The 17,018-nt window shown below is 40.9% G+C and overlaps 1 protein-coding gene across 1 annotated transcript in view; it reads right to left on the bottom strand.

Moving 5' to 3' along the window:
- The window catches only part of LOC105025196 (transmembrane protein 132D), a 61,338-nt gene extending 45,819 nt beyond the window's left edge, over positions 1 to 15,519 (bottom strand). The window contains exon 1 of the mRNA XM_034296233.1: positions 15,396 to 15,519. The gene's annotated coding sequence lies outside the window, so the exon portion shown is untranslated. The remainder of the gene's footprint in view (positions 1 to 15,395) is intronic.
- Between the last annotated feature and the right edge of the window lie 1,499 nt (positions 15,520 to 17,018).

Genomic DNA, 17,018 nt, shown 5'->3' with positions numbered 1-17,018 from the left:
ATCCTTCTTCTTCCTCGAAACACGGCAAGTGGAGTTTAGACCAAAAAGCTCTATTTTTGTCTCATCAGACCACATGACCTTCTCCCATTCCTCCTCTGGATCATCCAGATGTTCATTGGCAAACTTCAGACGGGCCTCGACATGCGCTGGCTTGAGCAGGGGGACCTTGAGTGTGCTGCAGGATTTTAATCCATGACGGCGTAGTGTGTTATTAATGGTTTTCTTTGAGACTGTGGCCCCAGCTCTCTTCAGGTCATTGACCAGTTCCTGCCATGTAGTTCTGGGCTGATCCCTCACCTTCCTCATGATCATTGATGCCACACGAGGTGAGATCTTGCATGGAGCCCCAGACCGAGGGAGATTGACCGTCATCTTGAAACTTCTTCCATTTTCTAATAATTGCGCCAACAGTTGTTGCCTTCTCACCAAGCTGCTTGCCTATTGTCCTGTAGCCCATCCCAGCCTTGTGTAGGTCTACAATTTTATCCCTGATGTCCTTACACAGCTCTCTGGTCTTGGCCATTGTGGAGAGGTTGGAGTCTGTTTGATTGAGTGTGTGGACAGGTGTCTTTTATACAGGTAACGAGTTCAAACAGGTGCAGTTAATACAGGTAATGAGTGGGGAACAGGAGGTCTTCTTAAAGAAAAACGAACATGTCTGTGAGAGCCGGAATTCTTACTGGTTGGTATGTGATCAAATTCTTATGTCATGCAATAAATTGCAAATTAATTATTTAAATGTGATTTTCTGGATTTTTGTTTTAGATTCCGTCTCTCACAGTTGAAGTGTACCTAGAATAAGAATTACAGACCTCTACATGCTTTGTAAGTAGGAAAACCTGCAAAATCGGAAGTGTATCAAATACTTTTTCTCCCCACTATTTATATATGTATATATATATATATATATATATATATATATATATATATATATATACACACACACACACACAGTTGGGTAGGTTACATTTTAAATCCATTACAGTTACAAGGTACGTTTCCAAAATTATAATCAGTAACGTGACTTTTTGAATAACCTAACTCTGATTACTTTACTTTTGTATTACTTAGAAGAGAAATATGAATATAACCAATACTGAACAACACTCATTGGACGGATCAATCAGTATGAGCGTTTACATACTTGGCCGTACATGGATACAGCATTTTACTTAATGGGTTATGTACAGTGCCTTTGGAATATATTCAGACCACTTCCCTTCATCCACATTTTGTTGAGTTGAGGACTTATAACTGATTAAATAAATAAATAAATACCTTGATATTATATGATATTAAAGAACTGAAATAGCTTCTGTATACACACAAACACACACACACACACACACACACACACACACACAAATACACATAAAGGCAACACCAGAGCAAGAAATCTGAGATAACAAGCGTGCCTCAGGAAATGCAGCTCAGTTGAGTTCCACAGTCAGTCATGAATGTCAGAGCAACAGAGCTCACCCGGAAAGGGAACAGAATAGTGTCTGTAAACTGCTGATAGATGCGGATGCCATGGGAAACAGAATATGTTCTCAATACATTCTTCTGTTTGACAGATGGATCTAGATGGTTTTGGGGAGTGTCTTCCCTCGTATCTTGTTCAACTGTTGAAACTCATTTTGATGTCACTGACAGCAAGTGGATTCAAAACCCTTTTGTATGTCATTAATTGTAGACGGCGGTGTCCTTGGACATACAGTGTCTTCTGGAAGAATTTAGACCGCTTCACTTTCTTTGCACTTTGTTGCATTACACTTGCAGACTTAATTTATATTTGATCACTTGTTTCCATCAAACTACGAAGTTATCAGAAAAGAGTGCCAATATATTCAAAATAAAAAACAAAACAATGTACATAACTATTCATGCCTATTATTTAATATTTTGTAAAAATGTTAACCATTACTTTTTTGATACCGTATGTCCCTACCAGCTTTGTACACTTGGATTTGGGCAGCTTCCCCTATTCATTTTTGTAGATCCTCTAAACCTCTGTCAGGTTAAATTGGGTGTGTTTGTGGCTTTGGCTAGGCCATTAAAACACATTTACTTGTCCCAAAGCCACTTCAGCATTGTCTAGGCTGAGTGCTTCCTGTTGCGATTTATGTTTTGAAATGAATCTCTGCCCCAGCTTGAGGCCCTTTGTTATCTGGTTTTGTCCAAGTATCTCTCTATATTTTGCTACGTTCATCCTTCTCTGACCAGTCTACCAGTCCCTGCCAATGTGAAGAATCCCCACAGCATAATGTTTCCACCACCATTCTTGACTGTATAGATGGTATTGTAGCCACGTGATGAGCAGTACCTTGTTTTTGCCAGAAATAGCACTTGGTATTCAGGCATAATGGTTCGATTTCGGACTCATCAGACCAGATAATATTTTGCTTTATGCTCTCAGAGTCATGTATACTCAGCCGAGGCTTTCCATGTGCAACTTAATCATTTCCAGTCAATTGATTTGACCCCTTTGGACTCAATTCTTGATTTACAAACTCAAGAATGATCAAAGGACACAGGATCTATCTGAGTTTAATTTGGAATGTCATGACAAAGGGTTTGAATACTTATGTGAATCACATATTTTGGGATATTGTCATTTGTCAATTATAAATGCTATTTATAACACAACAAAGAGTGTGAAGAAAATGAATGGGGCTGAATACTTTCAAAATACACTGTATTTCCAAGGTCACCCCGTAATGTTTTGGTCCAGTATTTCACATATACGGTATGGATCCATAGATACACAATATAAAGACAATCGTTACTCTGTTTATTTTTACAAAATATTTTCTTTGAAAGTAAGTTTTGGCCCATACAGGGTCAAAGAGGCCAGGCCCCATCCTATGCTCCAGTTGTACCCACCCTGAAATCTGAGAAGAGAGCTTGTTCAACTTCTTAATCTGCACTGTGCTTGTAATGGGTGGCTACTTCTCCCCCTGCCGTCCTGCCCATGTAATCTGCTGTTGCTCCATTTTAAGCCGCAGTGTACCAGGGTTTGGAGTTGAGTGATGATGGGAACTGTCATCTCTCCCATCGATGGGAGCTGTGCTGCCTGGCCCAGTGCTTAATCCCTGGGGTAATCCTGTACTACAGAGAAATCATCCACGCTAAAGCTGAGAGGACAAGGCTACCCACAGCTCATAGTTCACCAGAGAAAGCCTCTCTCACACATACAAATATGTGCTCTCATCTAACACAATGCATTTGCTGATGCAGTTGTTGTAAACAGTGCATACTAAAGCAAAATTCTTATTTTAATTTAAATATGTTTATACATTGATGCCTCATGCACAAACCATTTACATATTTCAGTATTTTAGCTTTTGGGGAAATATGTATGCATGTGTGGTTGAGGCTATAATACCCCACCAGTAAGATGACAGAAAGCCGAACATAGAGATGAATTGGCTGTAGTTTTCTTGATAATTCCTGTTGATCCCATTGAGCACAGACATCAATTCAATGTCTAGTTTTGATTTACAATTGTGTTGTCAAGTAACTAGAATTAAAAGTCAAATCAACACGAAGTGAAAACAAATGATTGTATTGAATTCATGTTAAAAGTTGCACAAATCAAAGATAAAATGAATTCCTTCTTTCTAATCCATTGTTTCAATGTTGACTTAACATAATCAGAAACTTATTATTTTGTTTGAATTACATGAAACAATGTTGATCCAATCACTTTGTGCCCATTGAGTTATTTAACTTAGTTAGGGAACATTGTCTTTCAAAACATTATATATTTTACTGTATGTTATCCACCCTCTCTGGAAAGTGTTCTACAAGGAACCCGGAATAGTTCTTTAAACCGTCCCTGACTTTAGCAGTGTGTCATTTTATTGACTCCATATAAAGATTGTCTACATGAATGCCAAGTGAGGTTATGTCCTCGTCCTTGTCAGTAAATTGAAATCATGACACGAGTGAATTATATATTTTGTGGACTACAATACCTAGTCTTTAGTGCTTCTAGCAAGGGGTCAGACAAGGATGCACTAAGGTTCTTATTACTGATCTACTGAGAGGTCAGGACCTAGATTTGTTCAGCCACAAGTAATGTGTGCATTTTCAGCTGGCACTAAATTGATCCTACTCTATGGAGCCAAATTGAGCTCAAATGTATTGACTGTAAGAAAAGAAAAACATTTCATAGTATGAAAAAAAAAAAGATTCAATCTAATGAAAAACAATTGATTCAAGTGCGGAAAAAGTGTACGCTAAAAAAATTAAATGGATTTTCGCGTCCGATCGTACATTTTTTTCGTTCAAACACGTTTTTTCCTCGTTCTCATTTTACGATTACAATTTCCTCCCACCTTCGTTAGAATCATGTTTTCTCGAGACCATGTTTTGAGCCTCTAATGGCGTGGAGGCGGGGCTTTTTCTGGGCATTGAATTCTTGCACCCGATTAGCCGTGAATGACACCATTATAAGGTGGAAATCATAGCCTTTCTATGCACTGCTTTCCCAATGCAATCTGTGGAGAGATATTTAAGAATTGTATAAACTAGGCTAAATGTGTACATCGACGTGACTGTTGCCATGGTCACAGACACAGAGGTTTAACGTGTTCTGGAGGTACTATGTACCCCAACATAATCTCCCCCCAGATTTAGGGTGACCAGGGTGACAGGAGCATGTAAAACACAGGAAACTCACGGCTCGTCAGGCCTATCAGTGCACAGTCTGATGTGTGTGCTATGGTTTATTTAACTACATACATCTTCTTCCGCTTCATCCGGGGCCGGGTCGCGGGGGCAGCAGTCTAAGCAGAGATATCCAGACTTCCCTCTCCCCAGACACTTCCTCCAGGTCTTCCGGGGGGACACTGAGGCGTTCCCAGGCCAGCCGGGAGACATAGTCCCTCCAGCGTGTCCTAGGTCTTCCCCGGGGTCTCCTCCCGGTGGGACGGGACCAGAACACCTTCCCAGGAAGGCGTTCAGGAGGCATCCGGAACAGATGCCCAAGCCACCTCAGCTGACCCCTCTCGATGTGGAGGAGCAGCGGCTCTACTCTGAGCTCTTCCCGGGTGACCAAGCTTCTCACCCTATCTCTAAGGGATCACCCAGCCACCCTGCGGAGAAAGCTCATTTCGGCCGCCTGTATCCGGGATCTTGTCCTTTCGGTCATAACCCAAAGCTCATGACCATAGGTAAGAGTAGGAACGTAGATTGACCGGTAAATCGACTTTCTTCACCACGACAGACCGAGACATTGACCGCATTACTGCAGAAGCTGTACTGATCCGTCTGTCAATCTCCCGTTCCATCCTTCCCTCACTCGTGAACAAGACCCCTAGATACTTAAACTCTTGAGGCAGGCACTCTCCACCAACCTGAAGTGGGCAAGCCACCCCTTTTCCGACTGAGGACCATGGCCTCAGATTTATTTAACTAAATAATAACTATTGATGTTAATTTAATATAGTTGTTCTTAATGTAAAAAATGGGCAGTTATTGGGCTGGAAAAAAACGAAATTCAAATGCAGTAAATTTTATATTTTGCTGTGATGTTTCCAAACCATTAGGCTTAGAACAAATGGTAATTAGCCCCTGTCTAACTTCAGTCACTTGAACACGTTAAACTTTCATCAATATCTGTGTCTGTGACCATGGCAACAGTCAAGTCGATGTACACATTTAGCCTAGTTTATACAATTCTTAAATATCTCTCCATAGATTGCATTGGGAAAGCAGTGCATAGAAAGGCTATGAATCCCACCTTATAATGGTGGAATTCACAGCTAATCGGGTGCGAGAATTCAATGCCCAGATGAATCCCCGCCTCCACGCCAATTGAGGCTGAAAACTTGGTTTGAAAATGTGACTCGAATGAAGGTGGGAAGAAATTGTAATCGTAAGAAGAAGCAAACGTGGAAAAAATGTGTTTGAACAAAGACATTTTAAGATCGGACAAAGTCCATTTAAATATTTTTTTTCAATACGATTGAATTTCGTTTTTTCATACTTTTAAATTTTTCTATAAAAATGTTCTTTTCTTACAGTCAATACATTTGAGCTCAATTTGGCTCCATACTACTCCCTTTGAATAAGTGGGACCCAAAGACCAGAAGATCAATTGATAATCAGCATAGCCTACTGTTTGTTGAAATATTCCTGACATTTGTATTTTCTGTCATTGGGAATTACAGACCATGCTATTTCTGGAGCATTAATGCATATTTTTAATTAACACTAATTTCTGGGATTATTCCAAAGATATGGAAAACTGCCCATCTGCTGCCACCACATAAGTATGGGAATACTAGTGACCTGGACAATTATCGACCCACATCTAAAATGTCCAGCCATGCTATAATCCTGGAGTCATCAGTAAATATACAGCTGCAGTCTGAAAAGATCTACGTCTGGTTTTTGACCTGCACACAGTAGTATTACAGCAACTGCATTGGTCGTAAATGATATTGTCAGTTTATTGACCTCCCAAAGGCTTTTGAGACATTTGATCTGTCCATGTTGCTAAAGAAACTAACCTGTCCAGGCAATGCCACTGACACTTATGGGTTGAAAATGACCTTGGTGGTAGAAATCAGGTTATTTTAACAGACAGTTCTAATCTACATTTTCTGATATTTATAAAGGAGTTCCCCAGGATTACATTTAGGTTCACATACTGTGTACTCTGTATATAAATGACATATGAAACCGAGAGAAACTGTCATTTTCATTTTTATGCTGATGCCATACAGGAGCAGTCAAAAGTTTGGAAAAACTTACCCATAAGTGTGTCCGAACTTTTTACTGGTATTGTAGGACTCAGTTTGATTCTCCTGTATTAATAAAGGTAAAAAAAATAAAAAATGGTGGGTACAGTGATTGATGGGAAAGGGTTTAAGTGAATCTGAGCATGCAAGGGAGGAAACGTTAAGGGCAGTCAGGTGGGCATAGGAAGCTCTGGAGATTGCTGCCTAAAATTTATTTCCTCAGTGTTTGTGCATCTGTGAGCTCTTGGGAAGCCGGAGAAATATGTGGTATTTCTTCACCCTCTGCCACTGCAAGAACAGTAAGGTAAATGCCTTCTCCCATTATCATCCCATTACATGGTGGGATGCCTTGACCAAGCACACATCCCCATGCAGTTATAATAGAAGATGTTTGGGTAGTTTGCCAAGAGTGTGTAGGCTATTTGTAGGGCACTTGTATGATCATTTCCTGCGACAGATATATGACAGTATGCCATCTCTCCACATACTGGGTCCGGTGCAGGTCTGTCCATAAATGATATGTAGAGGCATCCTAAGTTTGCAGCATTAGATTAGACTGCCGCGGGGCATGAAGTGTCAAGACAGATGATAAGCTTCTCCTCACGCTCCAGGGAACAAAGTCGGCTATGATGGAGTGACTGAATCATGGCGAAATCTATGGATACGCATCCCCAAGCCTCAACACTGCACCAGATGATCCCTTTTTGGACAAAGTAAGAAAACAGCCTACAGAGTTCCACAAGATATATAAGAGCATACTCTAAAGACGCACACAAACTACGGTCTGTTTTGCTCAAAGCTCAAGGCTAGCCTTAAGCAAATTACTGTGCTTCTGTACTCTCAGAAAAGTTGTTTGCTTGAAAAACAAGAATAAATGCAGCAATGTTACAGTTGTTGGTCACTCTTAGGACACCAAAACAACAACATAACCAGTAATGCATCATTAAAATGTTTTTTTTATTATCAAGGAAGCTGTCATTTTGTTGGAAAAATCCAATCTGAAACATCTCATTCATATCATTTGGAATGCTTAAGATCCCAGAATGCATTAGGCTCTCAATCAGCTCTGTGATAGCATGAAACAATCTTTCTCATGCATAATGTTCCTGTACTGCAGCATAGATATGTTTGTCGTCGACTATCCTCAGTGGCACCTTCTTATTGTCAGCAACACAAGCATCATGGAAACATTTTTCATTTGAAAATAAACTGAATTACAGTAGTAATTATATGCTACCAACTTGTTTATTCCGGGTCTCTTAGGGTCACCCTCTCATCCTCTCACTGGTAGTAATCCTGGAACGGGAAGGACTCATCTTAAAACTAGTTTGCCCACAGCAGACAGACAGGAAGCTGCCTACCGGAAGGAATTACCTGACAAGCAGCTCTACCAAGACCTGAAAATTACCAGCTAGGGAAATTCAACATGCAAATTGTGATCTTTTTTTTTTCATTTACAGAGTGGCTTAAGCTAAGGGTGGGAGACAGAGCGTGACCATAATTTAAGATTTTTTCCCCCTTATGCATGTTCACCCCAGCATGACATGCCAGCCAGGGAGTTAGTCAACCATGTTATTCACTTTTTTTTTTCTCTGGACAGATTTGCAGAGCACGTGCTCTGGGTATGTAATGGGTATAAAAATATGCCAATCCTGCATTGAGCTAACAGTCAGACATTAGCAATGATGTAAGGAACACACTAAACCACAGATGTGTTGATGAAATAATTATTCTGCTCAACTCGTGCATGCACAGACAGTTCACTGAATAAACGAATGCAACTGCAGTAGTTAAATAAATACTACTGTCTAGTAGTAAATAAATACATTTGCCTGCCTTTTGAAGTACCGGTGTTCAGTTTTACTATACACATTTGGCACATAAATCATTGCATAGTTTGAGAAATTCATAGATTTTTCACAATACAAAAACAACAACTGTATTTCAAAGAGAATTGGGGAAACTTTTATTTGAAATGAGTACTTTATAATTGTCGGCGTCTTCACGCTCAGTGGATTCTGTCACCCAATCATTTTCTCTTGTGTATTATGGTTTAGGTGTTGTGTAGCGCCGCGTGACCAGGTACCAGTCAGTTCTTGGCCACACTGTATCAGTACATCACCAGCCTGTGTTGGGGCATGTGGGCCAGAACTTTGCCAGATACTCAAGATAAGGGCCATATATGTGCCAGACTTGGTCCGGGGACCTAGTGATGACCTGGTGATGACCTGGTGATGACCTGGTGATGACCTGGTGATGTACTGATATGGCCTAGAACTGACTGCTACCTGGGTTATCCCTGACACTTTTGCCAGATGGGGTTGTTTCCTGCACACTATTTTAAATGACACTGTCTGGCCAAAAATGGGATTGGTCCATTTACAGATAGGGTTGTATAGAACAAATAGCGTTCAGGTGATTTTTTTGTAGGGATTGCATGGTTTACAGTCATTGAATTCTAACAACCCTGACCCCTGACCCAGCATTGTTTCTTTTTTTGCTGGACTGCATAAGCGGAGCCGGCCAAGAAGGGTGAATGTCTCTTACTGAGTGAGTGATTGACTGACTGACTGATTGACCCTTGTTAATAGCAGTTAGAGACGCAGACCTGCAGTCAACCAAGTCAATGGTGAATACTGTCATTATTAATGTCAACCAAGTCAATGGTGAATACTGTCATTATTAATGTCAACCAAGTCAATGGTGAATACTGTCATTATAAATGTCAACCAAGTCAATGGTGAATACTGTCATTATTAATGTCAACCAAGTCAATGGTGAATACTGTCATTATTAATGTCAACCAAGTCAATGGTGAATACTGTCATTATTAATGTCAACCAAGTCAATGGTGAATACTGTCATTATTAATGTCAACCAAGTCAATGGTGAATACTGTCATTATTAATGTCAACCAAGTCAATGGTGAATACTGTCATTATTAATGTCAACCAAGTCAATGGTGAATACTGTCATTATTAATGTCAACCAAGTCAATGGTGAATACTGTCATTATTAATGTCAAAAAAAGTCAATGGTGAATACTGTCATTATTAGCATAATTTCTGCACCCATTCTTTTTCCCCTTTTTTTCTAATGCATATTTCACACTCAATCACACAAACTCACACAAAAAAGACACAAAATACAGACAGACAAACACATTATTAAGTGGTGCATCGTCCCTTGCTTTTATATCCGGGAGATGTGAGGTTCCATGCTCCAGGAAAACCACAAAAACAATTGGCACATGGTTTGGATCACCAGTCGAGAGTGAGACTGTAACAGTTAGTGCAGTTGGGAATCCAGTGCATTTGTCTGAGTGACACTCGACAACATCCCAGGACCTGGAAAGCACCACATCTTCTTGGTCTAGTCATTATGCTATTTTTTCAGCACAGATCCTGTTTCTGGGTTACGTTCACATGTACCTCAGGTATGTATATTGTGGATTGTGACTAGATGCACGACTGTGCCTGTCTTAGGTTGTTCCGATATCACAGTTGGGATCTTACCCGACATTGGCTAACCAGCCCTCTTCACTGGGCACACTTCAGGTCACACATCGGGGAGGATTGGATGATATAATATATGTCGCAAGAGTTCTTCTCCAGCAGCCCGTAGCACACCACTGTTTTATCATGTGTTACAATATAAAGGAGCACCTCCCACGAAACAAAACCGCCCCCGGACTACAAAAACTTGGTGTGCAACAAAAAAAACATGTTGCCTGTCCAGACACACTATTTATTTTCCAGAGATTACCAGCGGAATCTCAATGAGATTAATCCATAGTTTTTATTTACTAAAACACACATACATATACACGTACATTCATACATACATGTACACATATAGGCTACACTAATTTACACACACCCTAACCCTAACCCTCAGTCGGAAAAGGGTGGCTTGCCCACTTCAGGTTGGTGGAGAGTGCCTGCCTCAAGTGGAGGAGTTTAAGTATCTAGGGGTCTTGTTCACGAGTGAGGGAAGGATGGAACGGGAGATTGACAGACGGATCGGTGCAGCTTCTGCAGTAATGCAGTCGATGTATCGGTCTGTCGTGGTGAAGAAAGAGCTGAGCCGCAAGGCGAAGCTCTCGATTTACCAGTCAATCTACGTTCCTACTCTCACCTATGGTCATGAGCTTTGGGTCATGACCGAAAGGACAAGATCCCGGATACAGGCGGCCGAAATGAGCTTTCTCCGCAGGGTGGCCGGGCGATCCCTTAGAGATAGGGTGAGAAGCTCGGTCACCCGGGAGGAGCTCAGAGTAGAGCCGCTGCTCCTCCACATCGAGAGGGGTCAGCTGAGGTGGCTTGGGCATCTTTTTCGGATGCCTCCGGAACGCCTTCCTGGGAAGGTGTTCTGGTCCCGTCCCACCGGGAAGAGACCCCGGGGAAGACCTAGGACACGCTGGAGGGACTATGTCTCCCGGCTGGCCTGGGAACGCCTCGGTGTCCCCCCGGAAGAGCTAGAGGAAGTGTCTGGGGAGAGGGAAGTCTGGGCATCCCTGCTTAGACTGCTGCCCCCGCGACCCGGCCCCGGATAAAGCGGGAGAAGATGGATGGATGGATGGATGGAATTTACACACACAAATTTTATTCTAGTAATTAATTAGTTCAATAAATGTATTAGTGACACAACACTGACATTGACCATCTACCTTTAACTACTCTAGCCAAACAAACGCAAAAACACATTAAGATTAGGATGTAAATCCAGAGGGATTAAAGCAGTACTGCACAAATGAAAGAAAGTTTTATCAGTTCCAAAGAAATTGGGATAAAGTATGAATAAGTATCTCTTGTGAGGAATGGAAGAATACTGATATGGACCAAAATGTATAGCTTACCTGTTTTTCCTGAAAAGGTACGCTATATATTCATCTATGAGCAAGCATATAGTAACCTACCAATCTATATATTTTTCCGGTGCCACTACAGCCCAGGAAAAAAAGCATTTTATTCACTTGGTCTTAGTTACATATTATAGTTAAATACCACATGCACGCTAGACACACGGTATGTAACATATATATGTATATACATATATATATATATATATATATATATATATATTCTAGCAAACTATATAACTATAACAATGAGAATTCCAAATCAAACATTGTATACAAAGTTCGCTAGATTGCCTAGCTAGCAGATAGCACATATTGCAAGCATCTCTTTTAAATTCTTTAGTGTTTCAGCTGCCAAGGCTTCATTTGAGTGGGTGCTACATTTTGGACCAGGAAGGTTTAGTTAGTGGCTATCTACTAGGAATGGTGAATGCAGACACCTTGATGTTCCCTCAAAAATTACTTCTGGCCTGTATCACATTGTCTGTTTATCCCGGGCAATAATATCGATGCTGCCCTGCTCCCAAGCCAACTGACAGTTAATTTGAATAAACTCATTGCAGATGACCCAACTGCAGATTAAGATTATTACTAGCTAATTACAGTGCAACCAGACGATAGCTGATTCAAAGCGCCTGTAACTTGATTCAGCCACTAGATGGCAGTATCATCTGGCATTGACTTGTGTCCCTCATACAGCTGATGGGATTTTTTTATTTAGTCCATCATACAAAATTATTTTTAACTATAAATTAATTAATTGCTGCAACAGCCCAAGCCATGCTGCAATTAATTTAGGCAGAAAATAACACATAGACCATGACTAGGGGACTTGGTCAGGACCAAAGATGGGTTCTATCCGAATGTTCTGAGAGCGCCACTTTCAGATTCAAGTCAGGACAGCGACTGGACCATTCAGGAAGCTTTAACAACTCTTGGAAAGCCTTTCAGGTGAATCTTGGGCATTATATTTTGTTACGTTTTCCCTGCAGATTTTTTTTTACTTAGGTTAGGTTTTCACAAGACTGAGACAGACATTGCTCTCTATTTTTCATGGGCTTTGCACCTTTCACATTTATTCGTTCGTCTAGTCGTTTTATTAGCTCAGTAACAAGTCCACCCTCAACAAGATGCTGCCAGCACAATAACTGAAACCAGAAAGGAATCAACAGCATCACCTTCACTCCAGATTACTATCATGAATGACAGGAAGCCTGTGTTAAAGTCCAACCAGGCCATTAAGTCATTTGCGTTAAACGTTATTTAAAAACGTTGCCATTTTCAGTCACTGGTTGGAAAAGTAGTGCAGTCAAGTCAAAAAGTGCAGATTATGCAGATGTGTGCCGATGTGTGCCGGTGTGTGCCGATGTGTGCCGATGTGTGCCGGTGTGTGCCGGTGTGTGCCGATGTGTGCCGGTGTGTGCCGGTGTGTGCCGATGTGTGCCGATGTGTGCCGATGTGTGCCGGTGTGTGCCGATGTGTGCCGGTGTGTGCCGGTGTGTGCCGATGTGTGCCGATGTGTGCCGATGTGTGCCGATGTGTGCCCCATGTCATTGAAACAACTTCCGATGTTTTAGGGTGGACAGAACAGTATTCAGTTGGGGCGGTTAAATACAGGATAGTTTTGTTAGCGTAAAGGAGGAAAAAAGGAGTTACTGGCAGCAAACACGATGTCATTAATATACACAGAGAATACAGCATCCCTATATCATCACACCTTTTGGATCACCCATAGAGAGCACCAGATGTGTGGACAGCAGGCCTTCCGATTTGATGCATTGCACATAAAGAAATCATTTTCAACCCAGGCTAGACAATCCTCTGAGAACACTAGGTGGCTTTTCTACTGATAAGGATGCAATGGGTTAGAGAGTCACATGCTTTAGCCAAATCAATAAAAACCGCAGCACAGTACCGCCTTTTGTCTTAAGGAGCTATGTTCTTAAAGGACTTTTAAAGATGCTGAGATACAGTGGATATAAAAAGTCTACACATGCCTGTTAAAATGGCAGGTTCATGTGATGTAAAAAATTTGACAAAGATAAATCATAACACATTTTCCAACGTGCTTTTGGGGGACTTGATGTTTGTTTTTGCAAACTTCAGCTGGGCTAGGATGTTGTTCTTTATAGGAAAAGGCGTTCGTCTTGCCACCCTACCCCATAGCCCATTCAAATGAAGTATACGGGAGATTGTTGTAGCACACAGCCAGTATTGCTAGAAATTCCTGCAGTTACTTTAATGTTGCTGTAGGCCTCTTGGAAGCCTCCCTGATCGGTTTACTCGTCTTTTCATCAGTTTTGGAGGGGCGTCCAGTACTTGGTAATGTCTCTGTTGTGCCATATTTTCTCCACTTGATAATGAGTCACTTTTATATGATGTCAGGTGTGTAATGACTTCTATTTAACATGAGTTTGAATGTGATTGGTTAGTTCTGAAGACAGCCACATCCCCATCACAAAAACCTGGCATGTGTAGACTTTTTATAACCACTGTACACCTGTGTCCAGTTCTGAAGCCTGACTGAACTGCACTGTTGACTGGATTTCGGGTGGTAAAATGTTTATGGACCTGACATAAATAATCTAGACATGAAGGGCAATATTGAGAGGCCAGTAACAGTAAAGGTCAAGCATTTTGCCCCTTTGCACGGAAGAATGATGGCAGCGGCTTTCCAATCCTGTGGGATTACAGCTGTTTGTAATAAGAGGTTTAAGAAGCAACTGATATGAGCTGAGATAATCTAGGCAGACAGCCTAAAGCGTTGGTGGAGTGTATCTCTGACGGGGAGCCCGGGGGGTTGGGGCATCGGTGCAGGCATCAGGAGTAGGCAGAGGAGATACAAACGCATGGGAAACCCTAACAGGTGGATGTTGAAGCACTCAACAATTTTAAATTAATCAGTCGATTCTAGGTTATCATTTTCGAGTGCTGTAGGAAACTGAGATGAGGATTTTTCAGTTGCCTGAGCACAATAATTCCTTGTTTCGTTTTAATAGATTTCAATTAGAAGGACGTTTGGAAGCCAAAGCTTTACGCCAAAGCAGGTATTTATGGTGGCCTACTGTTTGGAGCTGAAGGCCTCATTAGGGTGTTTTAAGTGATGTTTGACACCACTAAGGGGAGGGCATTAACAGAGTTGCACCTTCATTGTTGTTTGGTCCAAAAACCAGAATTGGGTCAGGACCTGAAAGATTTGGAAATGCTTTAAAGCATTTAAGGTGTCTTGAATTTGTCAGATTAAGCACATTCCAGAAGAAATCACCTAATAACACAAACTGAGGAGAGAGGAAATAAAAGTTAACTTGAGAAAGATATACGTTGTCAGAAAGTGTCAGTGTTTGAGTATTCAGACTTGCAAATACCTTTTGGATTTCGCAATATCGTACCAGGTTAGTTATCATAATACTTTCTACCGTCATGACACTCAACACCAAAACAAAATCACCACAAGAAAAAGTGTGTGATTGGAACCAGACAAACACATTCAGCAACTGCCCTTTTAAATCACCGGGCATTTTTTATGGTGAGAATGATCACAACTGAACATTGTGTGATTCAATTGCCACTAGCACGGGTTCCCAGTTGTCACCATCCCACATCTTCTAGTCAACCTATTTCTATGTTGCCATGGTCACTGTCACCTAATTATTGAGTGCACCTGTTCCCAATGATGTTATCAGCCACCCTACTCATGGCCTCAGTCAGCTAGCGCTCATTGTCTGGCCTTAATGTTGTTTGTATGTGGAATACCCATCCAGATTGTTACCCACCTCTGTACTCACCTTTGTTCTTGTTCCCGTTCTCTAGTCTTGGTGTTCTTCCGTTTTGTTGACCTTTTGTATGAATAAACTTTGTGCACTTGCCTCCTGTTTCCTGGGTCCTGTCGTCTATCGTGACACACGGGTCCCAAAGAAATTGAGAAAATCAAACTCAGTTATATATTTATGAGTTTTTAATTAAATAATGATGATCTTTTATTTATGTTTATTACTATTATGGTCTTCTTTATGGCACTGACGTTTTAACTAGTTGCAGAATAACTAATTAATTAATTTGAATGCACTCACTATTAACCTGTGTCTCCTAACTTAATAAAATGTAAGTGTATGAGGAACATAAATCCATTAGACATTCCAAAACATTAGAAATACCAAAATCAACGGTTTGGTACATTAAGATAAAGAATGGGTGCATTGGTGAGCTCAGCAATGGCAAAGGTGAGTTATCCTCAAAGAGAATATGCCCTAAAATGTACATAAAAGAGCATTCAGAATTCTAGAAAGAGATACTGTGTCCAAATGACATGACAAGCAAAAGTTTTTCAGGGCCAGAAAGCGGAAAGTTCAGCGATCTGATCTGAATCCAGCTGAGCATGCCTTTCACATGCTGAAAACCAGAATGAAGGCACGAAGGCCCTAAAACCAAGTAGGAACTGAAGAGGGAAGATACTGAGCATCTGGTGATGCCTATGAGTCTCATACTTTATGACAATCATTATGTGACAGAGTCCTAAACATGTCTATTTTGTTCTCATGATTTAACCTTTTGAAAGACTTTGGCTCACTAAAATGTGAGGACTATGTATGAAATGTGCCGTATGATTTCTGTATGATTCATCCGATAGGAATGAAAATACCCCTCAAATGACATTTGACTTTAACCCCATATTCATTGTTTTATTGAAAAGCCTGTGCTGTTCAAACTATAGATTAGAGAAAAAATATTTTCTCTAATCTGAATATTTTAGGGGAATATTAGTAAACTATTTCATCGATTTGAAAGACTTTTTCCGGAAAGCCCAGGCTGAATCTGATAAAAAGCATGTGAAATGGATTCCCAGCAAATATTGAATATGTCCAAGTTCATAAAAAACATAAACTTATAGTTGGAATGTCTGTCAAAATGTATAGCTTTCTGAAGGAAGGGTGAGGAAGAGCCAGAGCAAGGCTTACATACAGTACCTGGATCTCCTGTCTGTGAAATAAATAGTACCCCTGTCTTTTGAATTATGAATGATGAGGAATGTTCTTTGTTAGTAGTTGTGCTTGAGCACCGAACTGCACAGATGTGTAGTAGGTCCACAGGGATGCCATTTCCCCAAATCTTGGCAGAGATTTCAGAAAAAGGTATTATAGTTTATCAATACTGGTGCAACAAACAAAAAACATCCAATCAGTGGTTGTTCTGTAAGCAAAGACAGTTTGTTGATGAAAGAGGTTGAAGAAATGCATGAATCATGAAAGCCTGCGGGCAAATGCATGCAAATGAAGGCACAGCACAACCGTGGGGTGTAGCAAGGCATCTCGGAAGGCACGCCTGGTTGTTCCCTGTCACAGATGGGACGTCGAAGCAGAGTGACTGAGGCGAATTCCAAACCTATCAGGCAAAAACATGGATTGGCACCA

This window comes from Esox lucius, chromosome 13, assembly GCF_011004845.1.
Source record: "Esox lucius isolate fEsoLuc1 chromosome 13, fEsoLuc1.pri, whole genome shotgun sequence".
Taxonomy (NCBI): Eukaryota; Metazoa; Chordata; class Actinopteri; order Esociformes; family Esocidae; genus Esox; species Esox lucius.
The sequence above is the reverse complement of the archived record's forward strand: the minus strand, read 5'-3'. Positions and strand labels throughout refer to the sequence as shown.